Source organism: Felis catus, chromosome B3 (genome assembly GCF_018350175.1).
Source record: "Felis catus isolate Fca126 chromosome B3, F.catus_Fca126_mat1.0, whole genome shotgun sequence".
Taxonomy (NCBI): Eukaryota; Metazoa; Chordata; class Mammalia; order Carnivora; family Felidae; genus Felis; species Felis catus.
Window position 1 is genome coordinate 27,143,455 of NC_058373.1, and position 21,396 is coordinate 27,164,850.

Here is a 21,396-nt window from a genome sequence, read left to right on the forward strand (position 1 = left end):
CATTGAATACATCATACCCCTCCCATCTGGCCTGCCAAATTTCTGTGGACTGGTGTGCTGCTAATCTTATGAAAGGGATTTCTTTTCCCTTGCTGCTTTTAGGATTTTTTTTCTTACCCCGGTATTTTGCAAATTTTACTATGATATGTCTTGGTGTTGGCCTGCTTTTGTTTATCTTAATGGAAGTTCTCTGTTCCTCCTGGGCTTGGATTTCTCTTTCCTTCCCCAGATTAGGGAAGTTTTTAGGTATAGTATAAATATATATATATATATATATATATATATATATATGTTAGATATAATTTTCAGCTATAATTTGCTCAAATAAATCTTCTGCCTTTTTTCCCTTCTCTTCTTCTTCTGGGACTCCTATGATACAAATGTTATTATGCTTTATGGAGTTACTGAGTTCCCTAAGTCTACATTCATGATCCAATATTTTTCTTTCCCTCTGCTTTTCAGCTTAAATATTTTCCACAATTTTATCTTCTATATCACTTATTCATTTATCTGCTTCTTCCATCCTTGTAGTCATTACAATAGATGGTTTCTAATATCAGTTACAACATTTTTTACTCAGCCTGACTAGTTTTCAGGTCTTTTATCTCTGTGGTAAGGGAATTCTTGGTGTCTTCTATGCTTTTCTCAAGCCCAGCCAGTATCCTTATGATTGTTGTTTTAAATTATGGATCAGGCATAGTACTTTTATCTCTTTTGATTAGGTCTCTGGCCATGACCTCTTCTTGTTCTTTCTTTTGGAATGAACTCATTCATTTTGGCTTTTTTTTTTCTAAGTCTCGTCTTCTTCTGTGTGTTAGGATATCCTTTTGTTTCCTGTTCCTGAGAGTAATAGCTTTATTAATGTAAGGTCATATATTGTCCAAGGCTTGGTGCTTCAGGAAGTTATCTGGTGTATGCTGTATGCACTCTGCTGCTGTGTTTTGGCTGCTCTTTCCCTCAGGTCAGTCCTCTGAAGTTTCTCCTTGCTTGCATTGGGGAGTTTTTGGACCTTTCCCAGAGTGTGGCAAGTTTTAACTAGGTGTGCTCTGTTCTACTTGTTAAATGAGTCCTGATCCAATTTCCACCAGAGCTGAATCTTTGCAGCACTCTATAGTCAGTGTGGAGTGGGATGGGTAGTTGTTCTGGTCTTCTGAGGAAGAGGCCAGCTGCTCTGGCTCTTAGGAACACTTGTCCTAGTAAAGAAACACCTGCAGAGCTCAGTGGGGCAAGGCTGGGTATTAGTGGCCAGGCCTCCACTGTTGGCACTGTGCTGCTCCCTGAAGTCAGTGTGTGCTGATGGGCAGGGGAGAAAAATGGCCCTAGCCTTCTCCTTCATCCTTAGAGAGGGGAATTTGAGCCCACTATTGTCCAAGAAGCCCTCACAGAAAAGTGAACAGTCACCTCTCATGTGTCCCAGGCATCCCTCAGATCCCTGCCTTCACCCTGTTTATGTCCAGGTCTTCTTCTCATCCAGCAGCTCAGTGCACCATTGTTTTATCTCAGGCACACTGGCTGAGTTTCAAATCTCCAAACTTTAGGTAGCCAGTGTAGCATAAATCCACACTGGTCCTTTGGGGAAGATCTAGCCACACTGGGGCAGGCACTGGTTTGTCTCAGAGGGCAGTCACAACAACACACAAGAGCTTGGAATTTATAGTAAAGCCCAATAAAAAGCCCAAGTCCAGGTTACCCATTCTCAGCAGGTGTCTCTGCCTCTATGGTTAAAATGTGGGTGAGTGCAATGGCACCCATCAGCTCTTTTGGGCCCTGAGTGGCAATGCCACCTCTTCCAGCTCTATGCCAAGAAGGGGGAAACATCTCTCCTAGTGCATTCCAGGAGATTCTCAGATTGCTCTGTCCACTCCTGGGCCTTTACTCTCCTTCTCCACAGGAGCACTGCATGCCCACCAGGCCAACTCCAGCCACAACATGGACTTCTAAAACTTTAGTCCTTGAGTTCTGTTATTTATAAAAACTCATGACCAAGAAGCTGTCCTCAAATGTTGATCACATTATGTATCTTTTCCTTCCATTTTGCTCTTAGGATAAATCTAATATCTTTAAGATGGCTCCACACAAAGGTCATGGCTTTATCTCTCCCACTCTTTCCTTTGCTCTATGTTTAGGACATTCTATATGCGTTTTACCCCCTCTCCACTGCTGAGCTTCAGCACAAAGATTTATTCTAAGACCATACATTTTCCCAAATCTTCAGCTAGTTACCTTTTACTCATTGTTCAAGTGTTTTCTCAAGCCTTTCATTCTCTGAGATGCTTCATGTACTCTTTTTTCTAGTGATGTCTACTATCAGTTTGTTCTGACAGGAAATCACACTTCATTTATGACACTTAACTCATTTGTCATTTTTCTTTTCTTTTTTAAAATAATTTATTTATTTTTTAATTTACATCCAAGTTACTTAGCATATAGTACAACAATGATTTCAGGAGTAGATCCCATAATGCCCCTTACCCATTTAGCCCATCTCCCCTCCCACAACCCCCTCCAGCAACCCTCTGTTTGTTCTCTATTATTAAGAATTTCTTATATTTTGTCCCCCTCCCTATTTTTATATTATTTTTGCTTCTCTTCCCTTATGTTCATCTGTTTTATACCTTAAGGTCCTCATATGAGTGAAGTCATATGATATTTGTCTTTCTCTGACTGACTAATTTCGCTTAGCATGATACCCTCTAGTTCCATCCATGTAGTTGCAAATGGCAAGATTTCATTCTTTTTGATTGCTGAGTAATACTCCATTGTATATATATGCCACATCTTTATTCATTCATCCATAAATAGACATTTGGGCTCTTTCCATACTTTGGCTATTGTTGATAGTGCTCCTATAAAAAACATTGGGGTGCATGTGCCCCTTCAAAACAGCACACCTGTATCACTTGGATAAATACCTAATAGTGCAATTGCTGGGTCATAGGGAAGTTCTACTTTTAATTTTTTGAGGAACCACCATACTATTTTCCAGAGTGGCTGCACCAGCTTGCATTCCCACCAACAATGCAAAAGAGATACTCTTTCTCTGCATCCTCGCCAACATCTGTTGTTGCCTGAGTTGTTAATGTTAGCCATTCTGACAGGTGTAAGGTGGTATCTCATTGTGGTTTTGATTTGTATTTCCCTGATGATGAATGATGTTGAGCATTTTTTCATGTGTCGTTTGGCCATCTGGATGTCTTCTTTAGAGAAGTGTCTATTCATGTCTTCTGCCCATTTCTTCACTGGATTGCTGGTTATCTTCTCCAATGGTGGAAACACGGTTGTTTCTTTATAAACTGTGACAACAGCAGTAGGCACAGCATCTAATACACTGTAGATACGCAATAAACATGCATTCAAACAAATTAAGTTATTGAGTAAGTGAATTAAATGTGAACATTTATTTCTGTAAATCAGATTTGCACATTCAGAATAAGTCAGAGAAAAGATAATCAGTAGCAGGCTAAAGCTAATGAAGAATAAAAGTAAATAATATAGGACAATTTGTATAACTGTGAGATCCGAGTCACATTTTTTGTCCCAGTATTGTATACATGAGAAACAATTGATAAGATATTATGAATTTTTCTATCTGAAAAATAAGACAAATAGATGTTGATTAAAATGAGGATAGCAAGCACATATTTATTAGATTAGATCATTTGGATTAGAATTTTACCTGACTTGAACTTTTATACTAGCATCTTTTCCCTGAATAGTATGGTAACTTAAGCATCAGTTAAATCTTAACATATAATTGTCAGTATTCATTGAAATTTCATGTTTGCTTGCACACACACACATAACATGCAACAAGGAATAAATAAGATACATTGAAATAAAGACAATATAGCCCAAAGTTATTACTACAGCTATGTATTTACTCCAGTTCAGCAGCACCAAGGAAGACCCATATTATGGCCACTTTGACTTTCTAATCATAGTTATTTATTTTTTATCTATGACAATATTTCTTTTGAGATAAATAAATAATAAGAATTAAACACAATTTGCATTTGGGCTATGGAATTTGGTTGTGTCTCTCTGGGGACATGTGTCCCTCTCTAGACTATAAAGTCAGGGATGCTGGGTATTTCCTTCATCAGAGGCCTAACATAGTTTCTAGCACACCACAAGTACAATAAATTGTTAGATACATGAAGAAGGATGGTTAGATTTTATAAAATACATGTATATATGCATGTTTGTGTGTATATATAGTAATATACACATATAAATATGAAATAGATAAATATATGTAAAAATTATTAAACAATATCTCATTAAAGTCCTATAAGCTTATGACCTAATTGATGAGGCCAAGATTAGCAAAGCTAATGGGAATAGTTTGTAGAGAATTTGCAGCCAGTGATTCTCATAAAGCAGATTTCCTTAAAAAACAACAGACCCCAAACCTATCAGAATACAGTGTCTCTTGTCTCTCCTTGTTTCTATTGAGCTTCTTAGCTGCATTTTTTTTCTATAGGCAGTGTGGTCTCCAATTTAAGATGATATAAAGGACAAAGCCCCTTTTCTCAATTTCCAATTTGAAAACCTTAAGACTCTGCTCACCTGAACCAATCTTATGGTGAGAGGAATGGGGCACTCTGGATTGACCTGGGTGAAAGCATGGCTCTGCAAAGGACAGCCCCAGCATAATCAAAGAAAATGGAATTTCACCAAAAGAGGGAGGTGCATGACAGACTCCCCAAAAACAGTTTCTACTACATCCCACTCTGCAGCACCTGAGACAGGGTAAGACCTAGTACATTGAAGTGCAAAATTCAAAAGGGGGGGGGTGCGGAAAAATGTTCACAAAGTAAGGTAAATGTTCACAGAGTAAGCCATAGAAAACATCTAACTCATCTACAATGAACACTGGACCCAGTGACTTGCACCATGACCATTCACAGACCTCACCTCAATCTTTCATCAAGTAAACTAAGGAACTTAACTATTATCTTTATCAGGGTTTTCATTCCAACCAACCACACATCTGGGTGGGAGGCTCATGTAAGACATGCGGTGGACACTCAGCCTCCGTGTGTGTATTGTGCAGACATGAAAAAACAAACCCATCAACTGTGCATGTGTAAATACCCTGACCACGAGGGCATTTTCAAACAATGATCATATTCAATGCAACTTTGCACAGAAGACCTAGGGTATGATCTGTATGGTTTGTAAAATAACTATGATGAATTCAGATGTATACCTGTGTAAATACATTTATTAACTGAAATGTGCTTTAAGATAATATAAAATCTGTAAATAAATTGATATAAAAGTTTTAGGAAATATGCTGAAGCCCTCACCAATTTTCATTTTACTCAAGTGGGATGTGGTTTCCCTGAAGCTACTGTTTTGACAATGAGAAAATCTTGATCCCCAAAGATGAGAGTTATACAAGCAGTTCTACACTGTCCTCTAATTAAGGCACAGAGACACATGCAGACTTGAACACACAGGTGTGAAATAGTATAAGAAAGTCATACTCTTGATTGACAGACTCCAGAATGAGAATTTCCACCAAGATACTATCTTATCATGAAATGAATTTTCACAGGCTTAATAGTTTTTAAAATTCCATTTTACCAACTGTAAATTACAGACATACCTCAGAGGTACTGCAGATTAGATTCCAAACCACTGCAATAAAGTAGATATTGTGGGGTGCCTAGGTGGCTCAGTTAGTTAAGCGTCTAACTTTGGCTCAGGTCATGAGTCCATGAGTTTGAACCCCGTGTTGGGCTCTGTGTCAAGAGCTTGGAACCTGGAACCTGCCTCAGATCCTGTGTCTCCCTCTCTCTCTGCCCCTACCCTACTCTCTCTCTCTCTCTCTCAAAAAGTAAACATTAAAAAATAAAAATAAAAAAATGAAGTGGATATTGCAATAAACTGAGTTAAATGAATGTTTTGTTTCCCATTGCACAAAAAAGTTATGTTTATACTATACTGTAGTCTATTAAGCATGCAATAACATTATGTCTAAAAAATGTACAAAACTTAATTTTAAAATATGTTATTACTGAAAAAATGTAGACTATCATCTGACTTCTCAACAAGTTGTAATCACTGATCACTAATCACAATAACAAATATAATGATCATGGAAAAATTTGAAATATTGGGAGAATTACCAAAATATGACAGAGACACAAAGTGAGCAAATGTTTTTGGGAAAATGGTGCCAATAGACTTGCTCAACCCAAGGTTGCCACAAATCTTCACTTTGTGAAAACACAGTATCTGCAAAGTGCAATAAAAGGAAGAGCAATAAAATGAGGTATGCCTGTAATGAAAAAATGCTTGTAACAAAAGTGGAAATATGGACAGGACATTGTGTCAAAGGGAAGAAAGACATATCAGTGACAATTCTCTGTATACAGCCAATTAAACATGTATTCAGGGCTCGGGACACTCACAAACCCTGTCATTTGAGCAAATGATTCTCATTTCTGTCTTGTTAGTTTTGAATGGCTCCTTTATGTTTCAGAACATTAGCTATTATGTCTCCATCAAATCATTGATTGATGCTGGTCATATAGGCTGACATCTCTAGAGAGCAGAATCACCACTTGATAAAAACTTTCAGGAAAAACAAAGTGGCTGCTGAGAAAGCCCCTGAGTTCTATAGATTTTCATCAAATTCTCATCATCTGGATTTCATTTTTAATCCAGAGATAGATGGCTGATTCCAACCACTTCTCTAATTTTCTGCCATGTCTTCATATTTGTCAGGCTGCCAAAGTTTGGGACACAGGAAAGAACAGAACATAGAGGCACATGATTGTGGTGAAACAAGGGATAGACTTTTTTCCTGAAACAGAAGCCTCTTAGCTCTGGAGAGCCCCTCTTCCATCCACATCCCCTGAAAGTTGGTGAGCAACTTGTGTTATTCACAGACTGCTTGACATCATGCTCTGAGTTGTAGCTAGGGAATGAGGAAACCTGCTGTTGGCACTTACATCCTAGTCTTAGGTGTCTTCAGTCTGCTCTTTGCAGACTAACAGGAAAACTTACAGAATCTGAGTTGTCATTCAGTATTCATCTGGTCAGGGTTTTGTGAACTAGTCTAATTCAACAATATTTTCCTCAATATGCAATATTTAATATAAAATCATGTTAGGCAGTAAGAAAAATATCCTATGTGAAAGTATACATTAAGTGAATACTTATAGCATTAAATGATATAATAATATTTATCCTATTTAATTTTGTTTTAAGAGTTTGGTCAATATTCTAAGCCTCTAAGCCTAGGAAAGGTAGGTGGTTCACTGGAAATATAAGCCTCTTTATCCATAATAAACGATAATAGAAAACTAAAGAGGACTGAGAATTATTTTAAGTTTTTCTCTTTTGGGAAGGAGACAGTTGAGTTTATCCAGGAACATCTAAGAGAAAATATGGTTTTAGAAAAATAAATTGTGACTTCTAGCAATTAGCAGGTCTATTCAGAAAAGCAAGAAATAATTAAAGAACTTGAATGTCAAATGTTGTGATTTTGTTCATTTATTTAAAAGCATATATGTTTAAACTATATAGTAAAAGTGGTCCTCATTTAACGGATATTTTTCCGTTTGTAAATTTGGGTATCTAATATTTAGAATTTACAAGGAACAGTGTTTATTACAATTGGAAAAACATAATGTACCTGCCACAAGATGGCAATGTTCATCATGTGTAATAGTGCCTCAATAGATGAAGGCAGGCAATAGGTAACTCAATCAAATGGCTGTAATAATGTAATAATGGTTGTAACCCAATCAAGCATTGAACAAATCAGCCTGGTTTTGTGATTTTTCTTTCTCCTGTGAGCAGCAGTAGGGTGCATTCTACAGAGGGTCTTGGGTAGTATCAGCCACGCTGGTGTCATGAGATCAGATTTGATTGAAGTGTGGGCTAAAAGAGAGGTCTACATCTGACAGTTGCCTTTGGATAATGATCCAAGGGAAGAATAGAAGTACAAAATCAAAATGATGAGGTCAGACTTGATGAGAATTATCAACGGAAGTGCTGAGGCTCCTGTGCATGACATCACTGAAGGAGTTAGATAGACATGATTGAGAGTGGACAGAGGGCTATGGAATGCTGAAGATATTCTGAAATGTCATTATGGATTGGCAAGAAATATAATAAAAATTGGTGATGAATGATGAGAGGGATAACCAAAAAAAGTCAAAGTAAAGGAGTTTATTGGAAGGAAATAGAGGGCTAATTATCTGGAAGCAGGTGGAAATGGGTGTACCAGCCTGCTTCTTGTATTTGAGCTGAGGGTGATGAGGGAAAAGTAACAATTTTAGGAAAAAGTATCTTTAAAAAATGGCACTGTCAAGGGAAGATCCAGATTCCTTCAACTGAGAAGAAGAAGAATAAATGTAACAAAAAGGAAATATATTCTAATAAATTAGAACTGTTTTCTCCTCAAACTGACCTATGAGATATTGAAGAAGTATTCCATGAAAAAGAGATTCAATGTTTAGACTTACTGTATAGTGAATCACCCAACCAAGACACTTCTGAGAGTAAAAAGAGATGCTAATAACTATGCCCAGGCAACAGGACTCATCTGGGGAAATAGATTTATGATCATTGTTCTTGGAGTCCAAAAGTTTGGGAACACTGGCCACTAACTATATTGATGGTTTGGAGATTCCTAATGCCCGTGAGCATATTGAAGAATCTCATGCATTTCACAGCAAAAAAAAAAAAAAAAAACAAAAAAACAAAAAAACAAAAAACGTGTTTAATATTGATAAGTCTAACATTGCAGATTTGTTTGGTGATGGAAATTTCATTTCCATTTAGCAGATATTCACATCTCTAAGACATGGAGCCCATCAGACAGTTTCAGAAACATGGCATGGTGCTGCCTCCAGGAGAGTCAGACAAAAACAAATGGAGACAAAAGTGTAGAAAAGAGCAGTACTTACCTTGAAATGAATCACAGACCTAAATGTAAAATGTTGAAACTGTAACTTCTGGGGAAAAAAAAAAACAGCAGAAAGTCTAGGAAATCTTGGGCTTGGTCAAGGGATGTTAAATACAACACAAAGGGGAGCCTTGGTGGCGCAGTCAGTTAAGCATCTGACTTTGGCTCAGGTCATGATCTTGAAGTTTTAGGTTCAAGCACCACATCGGGGTCTATACTAACAGCTCAGAGTCTGTAGCCTGCTTCAGATTCTGTGTCTCCCTCTCTCTCTGCCCCTCTCCCACTCATGCGCGCACGTGCGCACTCTCTCTCCCTCTCTCTCAAAAATAAATAAACATTAAAAAAGTTTTTAAATACAACGTGGAAAGCATGATCAATGAAAGAAAAATTATAAGTTGGACTTAATCAAAATTAAATCTTTTATTATTCAAAAGACTTTTTTAAAAAAATGAAAGAACAAGCCACAGATAGGTAGAAAATACTTGCAAAAAAAATCTGGTTTATTTCCAAAATATACAAAAAACTTTTTGAAGTCAGTAACAAGAAAACAACCCACTTAAAAAATAGACAAAAGATCTGAAAAACCACTTATTGAAGAAGATATACAAATGGCAAATAACCTTATGAAATATGCTCAACACTGACATTAGAAGATTTCAAATTAAAACAATGAGAAACCACTGCACCCTATTAGGATGACCAAAATCCACAAAACTGGCAATACCAATTTCTGAGGAGGATGCAAAATAGAACAGCCACACAATTATGCAGTTTCATATAAAGCTACACATAGATTTACCATAAAATTCATCAATCACTCTCCTAAGTATTTACCCAACTGACCTGAAAACTTATGCCCACATAAAACATTCACATGAATGCTTATAGCAGCTTTATAGAGACTATAAAAAGGTCAGACTTTGTCAGGAGTTTGAGGTGGGAAATTGAATAGGTGAAGCAGGTGGGATTTTTAGGGCAGTAAAACTATTCTGTATGATACTGTTATGGTGGATACATGATACAATGCATTTGTCAAAATGCTACAAGCTTTAAATCACAAAGAATGGATGTTAATTGTACAAGTGTAAAAAGAAAATAATTTAGGAGGTTTTGGAATCCCAGGATGAAATGTATGATTTGCAAAACAGTCGAACTGTGTTACAAATGTATGAAACAATCTCCCTGAAAGGATGAGAGAAAGGTGCTGACCTAAATAACTCTGGAAATGTGTAACATCTTTTAGACTAAAGGCAAAAGGAACTGCATATAAGTGCTGTTGTATCCCAGGAGAGTACAATTAACAGTTCTGATTCTACAACACATGTATACCAGAGTTGAATGATGAATGGATGGCAGATGGTGGGAGCTAGGAGTCTCACTGTTGGGATGGCAATTTGCCAATAAGCAAGGGAAGGAGGGCTACAATGATCCATGTATTCATGGACTTGAGTTGTACAAATCAGTATAAACTTGTGTTTAGCTTAATGTAGATATGATTGATAGGACTATAGAATTATTTATAAATATGTGTGTATATACAGGCTATTATACATACATATATTTCCTTGTTCTGTCAGCTGACATGGCCTAGAATCAACCATATTCCAGTACTAATGAGCATACCTAGCACCCAGATCTTGATTACTAATGCCATTCTACAATAAAAGGAACAAGGACTCTGTGGAGAAATGGCTGGTTCTAGCATGAGGAATATCTAGTAGTGCCAGAAAGTAAGAAAGTGTTAAAAAAATAACAAAAACAAAAACATGATGGTGTATGCTAAAAGGACACATAACACAGCAGCCAACTGAAAGAGCTCCCAATGGGCAAAGCTGGAATCATGTGAGCAAGAAAATAGTGTTGGATTATAACCCAGATTTAAATAATAACTCATGAGCCATAATGATATAAAGGATTAAGTAAATAAATAAATATAAGGGAGAAAAGACAAATCTCTTTTGCAGAAAAATTTCTAATAATTTATGTAGATACTCCACCTTCAAGCATGTGGAACATAACTTCCCACCCCTTCAGTCTGGGCTACATGGAGCACCTCCTTTGCAAAGTCGGCAGGACAGAAATGAAGTAGGGAAGATTAACTTTGCTGTGGTGAAACCTGACAACCAGCACTTCAGCCAAACAGTCAACATCCATATCAGTATTGAGGGTCACTTGAAAGGCTCAAATTGCAGACTGTGTTGGGGGTTTGTTCCAAACCAGCAAGTGTCCCCAACAAAACAATTGGGAGCTATGGGGCTGTAGGAAGTTCTAATTAGTTTTCTTCCATTAACCTTCCAAGAATGTTCATTACCAATATACACAAATTATTAGGGAGGCAGAAGATGCAAAGATCTCTAGTGTCTTTCAGACTTTCTTGGCTCTCATGGACATAGATAAATGACTCCACTAAATGCCAACACTTTGCAGACAGCTATCTCATACTCCTTGCCCTCTAAGATGCATCTACACCTTAGAATCCAGGGGCAGAGGGATCTTGGAGGACCTGCTCAAGTCCCAGCCTTATATCATTACCCCCATAATCCCCAAACATTCCAAAGGCTAATAATTACTGTCAAATATGTGTGGAGTATTTTCAGTTTTCAGCAAATTATAAAACATCTTGATGTTATTGGTTCTGAGACCATTTTTAAAAATCCCCAAATTACAACTTACAGAAAATAAAAACAAAAAGACAAAGATCATCATTTCATAGTAACATGGGCAAATCACCCATGCAGACATCACTTGTTCTCATTAATTACTTGCTTACAATGTAGCAGTGATAATAATATGAGCAGCATGTAATATTTCATATTGATATGTCCATTGTGTGTTTTTCTAACCACCAATCGATTAACTCAGGTGTCCAAGACACTGGCAAGGTGTCCCACAGATTCAAGTCAATTCTGACACCATCTACCTAAAGACAGTATCAGATCCTGCAGGTTAAGAACTCAGTCCCCAAGACTATCCCCACTTCAGGCACCAATCACAAATCCAGGTTATCACCTGTTCTTCTAACTGGCTATAAATCAGAAGTTCCCACATCCCCTTCCTTGGGGTTGATTAATTTGCTAGAGCATCTCACAGAACTCAGAGAAACATTTTACTCAGTAGGATCACCCATTTACTATGAAGGATATTAAAGGATACAAATGAATAGTCATGATATACATAAGTTGAAGACTGCATGTAGGGTGAGCATAGGAGCTTCTATTTCCATGAATTTGGGGCTGAGCACATGGAAGAGTTCTGGTTCACCAATGTGGCGTTTTTCCAAACCCCATCCTTATTGGGATTTATGAAGGCTTCATTACACAGACATTAAGTCATTCATTGGTGGTTGACTCAACTGCCAGCCCCCCTCTCCTCCACCTAGAGGAGGGTTGAGATGAAAATTCCACCACTTTAATCACATGGTTCATTTCCCCAGCAGCCAGCCCCAATTCTGTGGTTATCTAGGGGCTCTCCAAAAATCACTTCATTAACATAAAGTCAGGTGAGGTTGAAAAGTGTTTGTTATGAATATCAAGACACATTTATCATGCTCATCACTTAGGAATTCCAACAGTTTTAGGACATCTGGACTAGAAATGAGGACAAAGACCAAATATGTATTTCTTGTTATAAATCACAATATCACAACATGGGTTTGGTGTTTTTTAATGCATTATCAACTGTATTTTCAGTTAATTTTCACAAAGACCACATAAGGTAGGCACACTTGATAAGCCCACTTATAGATCAGGACACAGGACCACACATCCAGTGAGCTTTGAGACCAAGACTCTGGTCCAAGTATGTCTCCTTCTGCAGCCAAGTAGAATCTCAGCCACTTCTCTCTACTGCTACCCAACTGTACCAGGCAGTCATCAGTGTTGGCAATAGGGTATCTCATTTGCTCATTGTTGAACACATCATTGTACATATTTGGCTAATGATAATCAGAAACAAAAACAATAAAGTTCTAATAAATGGATAAAAAAATAAAGACGGAGATCAAAAACTTGCTCTATGTTGCACCACAATTATAAAAAGTTGCATAACCAGTGGATGGAACTACTTTATTTTAAATTTTATTTATTTATTTTGAGAGAGAGAGCATGAGGAGGGGAGGGGAAGGAGAGAGGGAGAAAGAGAATCACAAGCAGACTCCATGCCATCAGTGCAGAGCCCAATGCAGGGCTCAAACTCAGGAACCATGAGTCAAAATCAAGAGTTCACTGCTTAACCAACTGAACTACCCACGCACCCTGGAACTATTTATTTATTAAACAAACCATTTTCTACAATTTTTGGTAGCCAAATCCCCTGACACCAATTTTCCAAAAAAAGAAAAACTGCTTTTTTCAAAAGCATGAGAGAGCAGTAAAAAGGGAAAGTAATAGTTCCTTTTCAACCCCTCAACTCCTGTGTATCCCTCTAGTGGCAAGACTAGGAGTCAGAGATTCTCTATGTGGCAATAAAGGCAACCCAAATTAGAACAAGCAGAGGCTATTTATTCAGTGCTTGCTAGAGCAAGGAAGTCAGCCACTGCCATTTGCTCTTGGCTGAGACTCAAAGGCAGACAGAAGAGAGAGAAGACCTATAGTAAAAAAAAAGGGGGGGGGGAGGAGGGGTGTCCTGATGGGAGGCTGTTGGCATAGGAGCCTTGAGGTTGGCTAGCTAGAATTGGGACATCCTATGTGATTGGTTCGGCTTTTCCCAGCTGGTCCTGATTTGCAACCAGGAGGCAAAACTCAGGGAAGCTTGTCAAGTCCTGACCACTCTTTGCTGATTCTCACAGAGGAATCAGAGCTTTGGCTTTCTGGGCAGATTGCTGTGGAGGTTGTACAGAGTTCTATTGGCATACATGGCCTGGCCATTGTCCAAATGTATATTCAGTTTATCATCCAGGTAACCTTAATTACAGATAAGTATCTTTCACCTTGAGAAGGAAAGTTGGATGTGGGGTGCATAAAACAGAAGTAGAAGGCTCATCTTAGAAGCTATGGAACACAACACAACACAAATACAGAAAAGAATAGAAACATGTTCATGTGCACAGGTGCGCGCACACACACACACACACACACACACACAGCCAGACTGGCAGTCCTGCACTACATCAGGGACAGCTGTCCTGACATCACCAGAAGTCTCCTCAGACCATGTCTTAGAAGAGACTTGCTTCCTACACGGTGGCACACATAATGGTAAGGTTTCCCTCTGGAAGCCATGGACACAGCTCAAAATTAGCCTTCCCCCCACCATTATTAAACTTTGCCTGACTGTGTGGCAGGCATAGTAGCTCATGTGATTTTCCCAGAAGTATACCCATTTGCAAAAATGGGACTTGAACCACATCCCTATAATTAGAGCTAGCTTCCATCTCAATCTGCTAGTCCATCTTATTGCAAATAATAATGATAAGGATCAGCCACCCCCAAGGCTAGATAGAAGCTTGGTAAATTTGCAGTCTTCAATTTAGTAAAATTCCAGATATTTCACCTTTCCCTCCTTCTGGGTATTGGGAGGCCTCGGCCTCAATGGGAAAGTCCATCCACCTCCCTACCATGAGCTTCCTTCTCTTAGTGATGTATGGCTGTCTGTAGAGACCTGTGTCCATTTCCACTTTTGAACTTTCTGCATGAATGCTGCTTCTAGACCCTAAACACAAGTAAGCACATGCAACTCCATCTCCAGGGGCGGCAGAAGAACTCTAGTGCACAAGAGTCTGAATTCCTTGTCCTCTCCCTGCTTGAGAGATCATATCTAGCTGCCCTCACTTGGAGTGGCAATTTTGCCAACTAGCACACTTTCCAAATCTATAGACCTAAACAGAGATCAGCAAAATATGGCTCACAGGCTGACACCTTGTTTTGTAAATGGAGCTTTATTGGCACACAGCTCCCATTTGTGTATGTATTATCTATGCTGCTTCCCGGGAACAACTGCAGAGTAAGTACTGTCAGTAGAGTCTTAATGGATAAAATATTTGCTATCTGGCCCCTTAAGAAAATATTGACAACCTGTAGTCTAAATATACATTTAAGCTTTGCAGTTTTAACTGCAGAGTCACACTGATCCCTTTTCCCTTCACAGAGAAGGGAACACTTCGGGAAGCCTCAAAGCTCTGGTGGATGAGTGCAATCCTGGGCACAGCCAGGCATGCTCACAGGTGAGGCAAGCTCCCTTCTCTCCCTGACAGTGTGTGAACTGCTCACTCTACATGCCCTAAGTCAGCCTCAATTTGAGAATGGCTTGCTGTCCAGATGGACTGTGGTCCCCTCTTCATGCCTTTCCTTGACTTGTCCTTCTTGGGCAGGTAGCGTAGCCCCTGCCTGGGCCATGGCTGAGCCATGGGACTCACTGTTGTCCTGAGATTTTGCAGGTGGGATGCTGTAGAGGCTTGAACATGGGTATGTCATGGCAAGCTCACAGTGCTTTTGTGCCACTGGGGCCTATAGAGCCCACACCTCCTTCCTTCCACGTGACATTTTTTCTTCTCACACTGCTTGTGATGCCCTGAGGATTGTCCTATGCAGGTTTCACCAAAGAGCCAGTCCCCACTGAGATCCTTGGCACACCCATAGGAACATGATGTGGATACAAAGGATTCTAAAACCCAGAAATTTAAAAAGGGTTATGTTATAAAACAGATCAAACATGAAAAGTAATTGTCTGGACAAATGAATAGAAATCTGTTTCCACAAATTGGCCTTATCCTTTTGGAAAACAGAGACAAAGCATGAATTGGCTTTAGATAGGTTTGTGCTCCAAGTTTAATCACCAAGAGATCCAGAAATGATCAGAATGGCAAAGCTCTTAGGATGAAGAAGATGAACTTTATTACCATTGGATAAAGTAGAAGATGATGCACAGTTACTGCTTCACTCCTAGGAAAGCAAGGTTGTTTGCAGTTTCTGAATCTCTAACAAAGGGTCCCCCGAGTGTATTACTTAATGGCAGTTACAAATGCCAAGTGTTTGCACGGCTCATGGGATCCCCAGAGCACTGCCTTCAAAAACCTTTGCTGGATATGAGTGGGAAGGAAAGACAAGAAAAGGGAAACCGGGCCAACTCTTCTGCATGCCTACTGTTGCACTCATCCAGGAGCAAGACCTACCTCTGCAAGGACAATTTCTAATTTCCCCTGGGGCTATGCTCCAGAATTTCCTTAGGACCTGAGTGCTAACACTGGATCCTATGTGTGGGTGCAAACATGTACCCACACATATACACTTACACTTGTACACCATGCATGTGCTCAGATACATATACACACCCATGTCCACCTACATACACACATGCATGCATACACACACTCACATGCTCATACCTTGTTGACAATGTGGCCTTTTCCATTGTTTTGGAGGATGTTCACACTTAATTCTCTATTCCTATTCTGTCCCTTAGAAATAACTGACACATATGCTTTGGCAGCTCCGAAGCGCATACAGTCGGCCACATCCCAGGAGCTTCAGAAATCATCTTAAATAGAAATGCTGTGTTAAATACATACTTAATTGCTCATTGCACAAGCTAAAGAGATGTGAAGAAGAGTCATACAGAACCACAGGGAAACACAGAGATCCCTGAAGTGTTAGCAAGACCAGCCTGTGTGGGCTGGGACATTCCAAGGCACTTTCTCTGAATTTTTGTTTCCATTTGTCCCAGTATGTCTTTGGCAATCATTCTATTTTTTATTATCTATCTATCTATCTATCTATCTATCTATCTATCCATCCATCCACCTATTTTTGAGAGAGAGAGAGAGAGAGAGAGAATGCATGAGTGGGAGAGTGCCAGAGGGAGAGAGAGAATCTTAGGTACTGCTTGATCCCACAACCCCAGGATTGTGACATGAGCTGAGATCAACAGTAAGACAATCGACTGAGCCACCAAGGCTCCCCGACAATCCTTTTATTTTTAAACTTTCAATCTCTCTTTCTGTCTCATATAAACACTTAGATTTGAATTTTACTTCATTAGCCAAACTGGAAATCTTATTTTTTTGGTAAAAACTTAGTTAAGTCCATTTACATTTGCTGAAATGAAATGACCAATGTATTTGATGTTAGTTCTGTCATATTGCTTATTATACTTCATGGCATATTCACTATGTAGGTATCTGTGATACAATGGGATAAAAACCAGGAAAATTCTACTCACCTTTTGGTTTTGTATAAGGATAAGATATAATAAATGTAATGTTCCTGTACTTGTTCTTGGCAATAATATATACTCAGAAGTAATTGTTATTTTAGCAGTTATTTGCTAAAGTATAATATTTATCTCTGTATTATATACCCCTTCTCTGCATACATTATAAAGATGCAATAGAGTATCAAGTCTCAAAACATTTAGAGAAGCTGCTCACATTTAGAAAGGTAACACACTGTTCCTCTGGTCCTTACTCAGACCTCATCTCTGCTACACTCTTGTGGACATGACTACTAACTAGAATGAAGCTGTGTGGTTCTGAACAGGTAGGCTTGCAGCAAACACACAGAGCAGTTACCCAACAGCTAAGGAGGTAACTACCCACTCCAGCCTCATCCATAGAAATGACAAGGATGGAATTCTGTTTGCTGAGGAGCTTCCAGAACAGAAATTCTGTGATTCTGCATACTCATAAACTGTTAAGTGAAGGAGTAGCCCTCACAGAGCTCACTCATTACATTCCCAGCAGAACTGAGCATGAAGAATCAGTCTATGTTCTCAGTAGTCAGGACACAGGAAGGCACCGCCGCATGCCAACACAGCCACCTCCATTGTCCTTCTTCCAGGGTTCCGAGATCTAGCAAGACATGGAGGCTGAGGGTGGAATCCCAGCTGTTCCAGGGCCCTCATTACCAAGGCTAGGCATGCTCCCTGGCAACAGGAAAGCCAGACAGGATTATTCCTATCATCTAATGTCCCCACACAATAAAGGAGTAGTACTCTATTCTTCTGGAATTCAAGGCATATATCAAGTACACTTATTGGCTCTGTGTGGCTTGAGTTGTCTTTCTCATGTTTTCCTGAAATTCCTGAACTGCCTCTTCTCACCACTGTGGCTCTTCTCATCATTTCAAGCACTTGTAACCCTATGAGACCTGGAACTCTCACAAGTCCTTTGTGTTTAAGGGGCGGCCCAAAGAAAAAGTATGAAAACACCTATTAAGGTAATCACACCTGGGCTCTGAGAACTGCTCATGACTCAAGGGCATTCTGCTCTCCCCCACCCCCTGCCATGACTCCCACCTCCCCTGCTCTAATGCAGCTCATCTTGTACCTAGATGGAGAAGGTCTGAGATGAATCTCTGCAGCTCAGCATTGTCTAACCACCTGCCTGATGATCTTATCATCCTGCTTTGGCTTTATGGGCTCTGGGAACTGGGAAACCAGAAAGTTAAGCAGCTTGCATCCCACCACTACAACCCACTTAAATAGCCCTGGAAGTGTGATGGGCATTGCAAGATTTCTCTGGAGTCCTCTTGCTTTTCTTCCTTCATTTTCCTTTAGCCTGATTTGTTCACTTCCTTTTTAGTATCGCCCTATGTTCTATGCACTGATGAGAGCTCTTCCAAATGTGATCTTTGAATAAGGTCCTAAACCAGCAAGTGGATATCTCATCATTGGGCAATCAACCAAATTGCTCCAGGCCTCAGAGGTTTCTACTCTTCCATCCAACTTCTTTGAAAACACATGCTCAAAGCAGTTTGATCTATCTGACTTCTATTGCTTAAAGGCCCAGCATGGGCCTTATCTCCCTACAAAGAGTAACCTACCTTGGGTTGAGAACAGAGTTTGGAAGCCCCACTTGTTTCCCTTTGGCTAAGACACATTCATAGCATGCTAGTAGCAGGCACTGGGTATACCATGTGCTCCTGACATTGTCTGCATGAGGGAGGGACAGCACCCTACCATAAGAAGGAGAGTAGCAACCTTCAAGGTAGAAGACTTGGTCAAAGGCTTGGGTTCCAAAACCCAGGCCTTTCTCAGGAGCTGCCTGCCACTAACTAGAATGGAGGCAGCCCCTGTGAAACTAGGATCTTCCTCACTGGGGAGACCCAAGTCTAGGGGCATCTTGGCCAGGAAACGGAGAAGATTGGGCCTTGCAAGCTTCATCACCATCCAGCCTGGCCTGGCTGACGGTCCTGGGAAACCATCCCCCTGCTTCCTTGTGGTCTGCCAAGAAAAGAAGACTCATCAAAACTCAGCCAAAACATTTTTCCTCAATCTTATAAAAATCAATATATGTTTCAGAACTGAATGCTAGTCCAGTCAAACAGAGTCTAGTATTTGTGAACCTGGATTTATTTTAACAGTTTGAGTAATGGCTATTTTCTCAAGTCCTCACCCCTTCTTCCTCCTCTCTGTGCATTTAGATGTGTACCCAGAATATAACAGTTGCTGAGATACTGGATGTTAAAGCACTAATGACTCAGAATCAGTATAGAGTTGACAAATAATGGGATTTTAATCCTGAATTATTTATTAATCATTAAAAGGACAGATTCAAATAGATATGTTCCAACAAGTATACAAGGAGTGCTAACACCCTGAGCTGGGCCACTAGGGAATTGTTTAAAAATGATTTTCACACTAAGACCAAAATCATGATTTATAAAATAAATACATTAAAGACTTTATTTAACTCATTATTAATGAGGGAAATAGTAAGATGTAACAGCCAGTTACAATGAAGGAGAGCCAAGAACAGGTAAACATTTAAGGATCGGAATATTGACAGGATTGTATAATTGGAGGTAAAGTGGCCTCTTCTACCATGAGGAGGAAGTCAGTTGAACCTTCACAGCATTGCGGAGTTTACATGGCTACAGACAGGAAATATTTTTCATTGCAGTTCAGGGTAGCTTCCCCCAAAGCACATCCTTTTATATGGCATGGACAGTCACCAACCACATAGTTACAGCACTAAGATCAATTGCTGGGGGCCCAGGTCTGCCTCTGCCTGTGGCAGGGGCTGTGACCAGAGATCTGTGTCTTTCTATTTCTAAAAACAACCTCCCAGATGATTTGGATACACATTTAATTTGAATAAAAAATCGACCTGCAAGTTATATTCTCCACAATCTGTCTTTTGATTTCCCTCTCTCTGAGACCACACCCAGGGCTCCCCAAAGCCACATGGAGTATTGACAGGAGGGACATTTGGGATAATGACCAACTGCTCTAAATCAAATTTGATCTAAGGCACCATCATGCCTGCAGTTCCAACAGACTTTAACCAGCCATGTCTGCATAGTGGTCTATTTTTATAATTAAATATCCCTGGGATGTATTAATTTATTTGATAATGCTGATAATAATTTGAGCAATTAATATTTTTTAAAAATTTTTTAATGTTTATTTATTTTTTGAGACAGAGGGAGACAGAGCATGAGTGGGGGAGGGGCATAGAGAGAGGGAGACACAGAATCTGAAATAGGCTCCAGGCTCTGAGCTGTCAGCACAGAGACCGATGTGGGGCTCGAACCCACAAACAGTGAAATCATGACCTGATCCGAAGTCGGACGCTTAACCGACTGAGCCACACAGGCACCCAAGGGCAATTAATATTTAATGACTACTTACTATATGCTAAAATTTAATGACCACATAATATATGCTAAGCCCTTTCAGGCATTATCTCATTAACTAATTACAACAACTTTAAGGGATGATTATTAATATTATTCCCATTGTGTAGATGATAAGCCTGAGATCTTGAGGCGTAAGACACACAGAAGAAGTAATGCTGTGACTTCTGCAGCACTGGCACCTGTAGAGTGCTCTGGGTTTTCCTATTTAGATTGTGTTTCTCCTGGGTAGGCAGGGCCTCCAGAAGGTGCACTTGTGCTGAGAGAAGAAAAGGAAAGAGTGAGAAGTAGAAGCAGAAGGAAAGACACAGAAAGAAAGCCAGGATTCCCAAAGACAAGTCTTCTGTCCTACTACTTGGAATATAATTAACCTTTTGACTGAGAAAGTCTTTCTTCTCTTACTCTCTAATTGTTTATAAAAGGAAACTAACAGAGTAAGCTGGCCCTTAAACCAACAGAACAGCAACTGAGCTAGTCCATCCATGTGTAATCAGAGAAAGAGCAGCAGCTCCAGCTGCAGATCAAAGGCCCAAACAGCAAGTTGCTGAAACTCCACCTGCCTTTCAGGTCATTTGATCACCAAAATCCAAAGGACTCATAGAACCTGCAGGGTTATACCCATATCTATTTTCCGATACAAATGTTCTTAAAAGTGTATCTTGTTTGTCTCAGTGATTCAGAAGAGAAGGCAGACTGCCACACACACACACACACACACACACACTGATTTATGCAAGCTAAGAGTAGTCTTCTGAGAGAAAAAGGAACATGGTTGGCAGATGGTATTATGTGAGGCCCAGAAGCCTCAGTTCTCTAAGGAGCCACCAGGCCTCTCATACAATGAAGCTGTCAAATGTAAACTATTCAGTGCCAAACACAGAACCAGATGGAAAAAGG

The 21,396-nt window shown here is 39.6% G+C and overlaps 1 long non-coding RNA gene across 1 annotated transcript in view; it reads right to left on the minus strand.

Annotated features, from left to right (window-relative positions):
- Positions 1–3,138: 3,138 nt before the first annotated feature.
- The window catches only part of LOC123385845, a 36,377-nt gene continuing 18,119 nt past the window's right edge, over positions 3,139–21,396 (minus strand). Inside the window, exons 3-4 of the long non-coding RNA XR_006598987.1 lie at positions 16,251–16,402; positions 3,139–3,328 (exon numbers count right to left, since the gene is read on the minus strand). This is a non-coding gene — a long non-coding RNA (uncharacterized LOC123385845). The remainder of the gene's footprint in view (positions 3,329–16,250; positions 16,403–21,396) is intronic.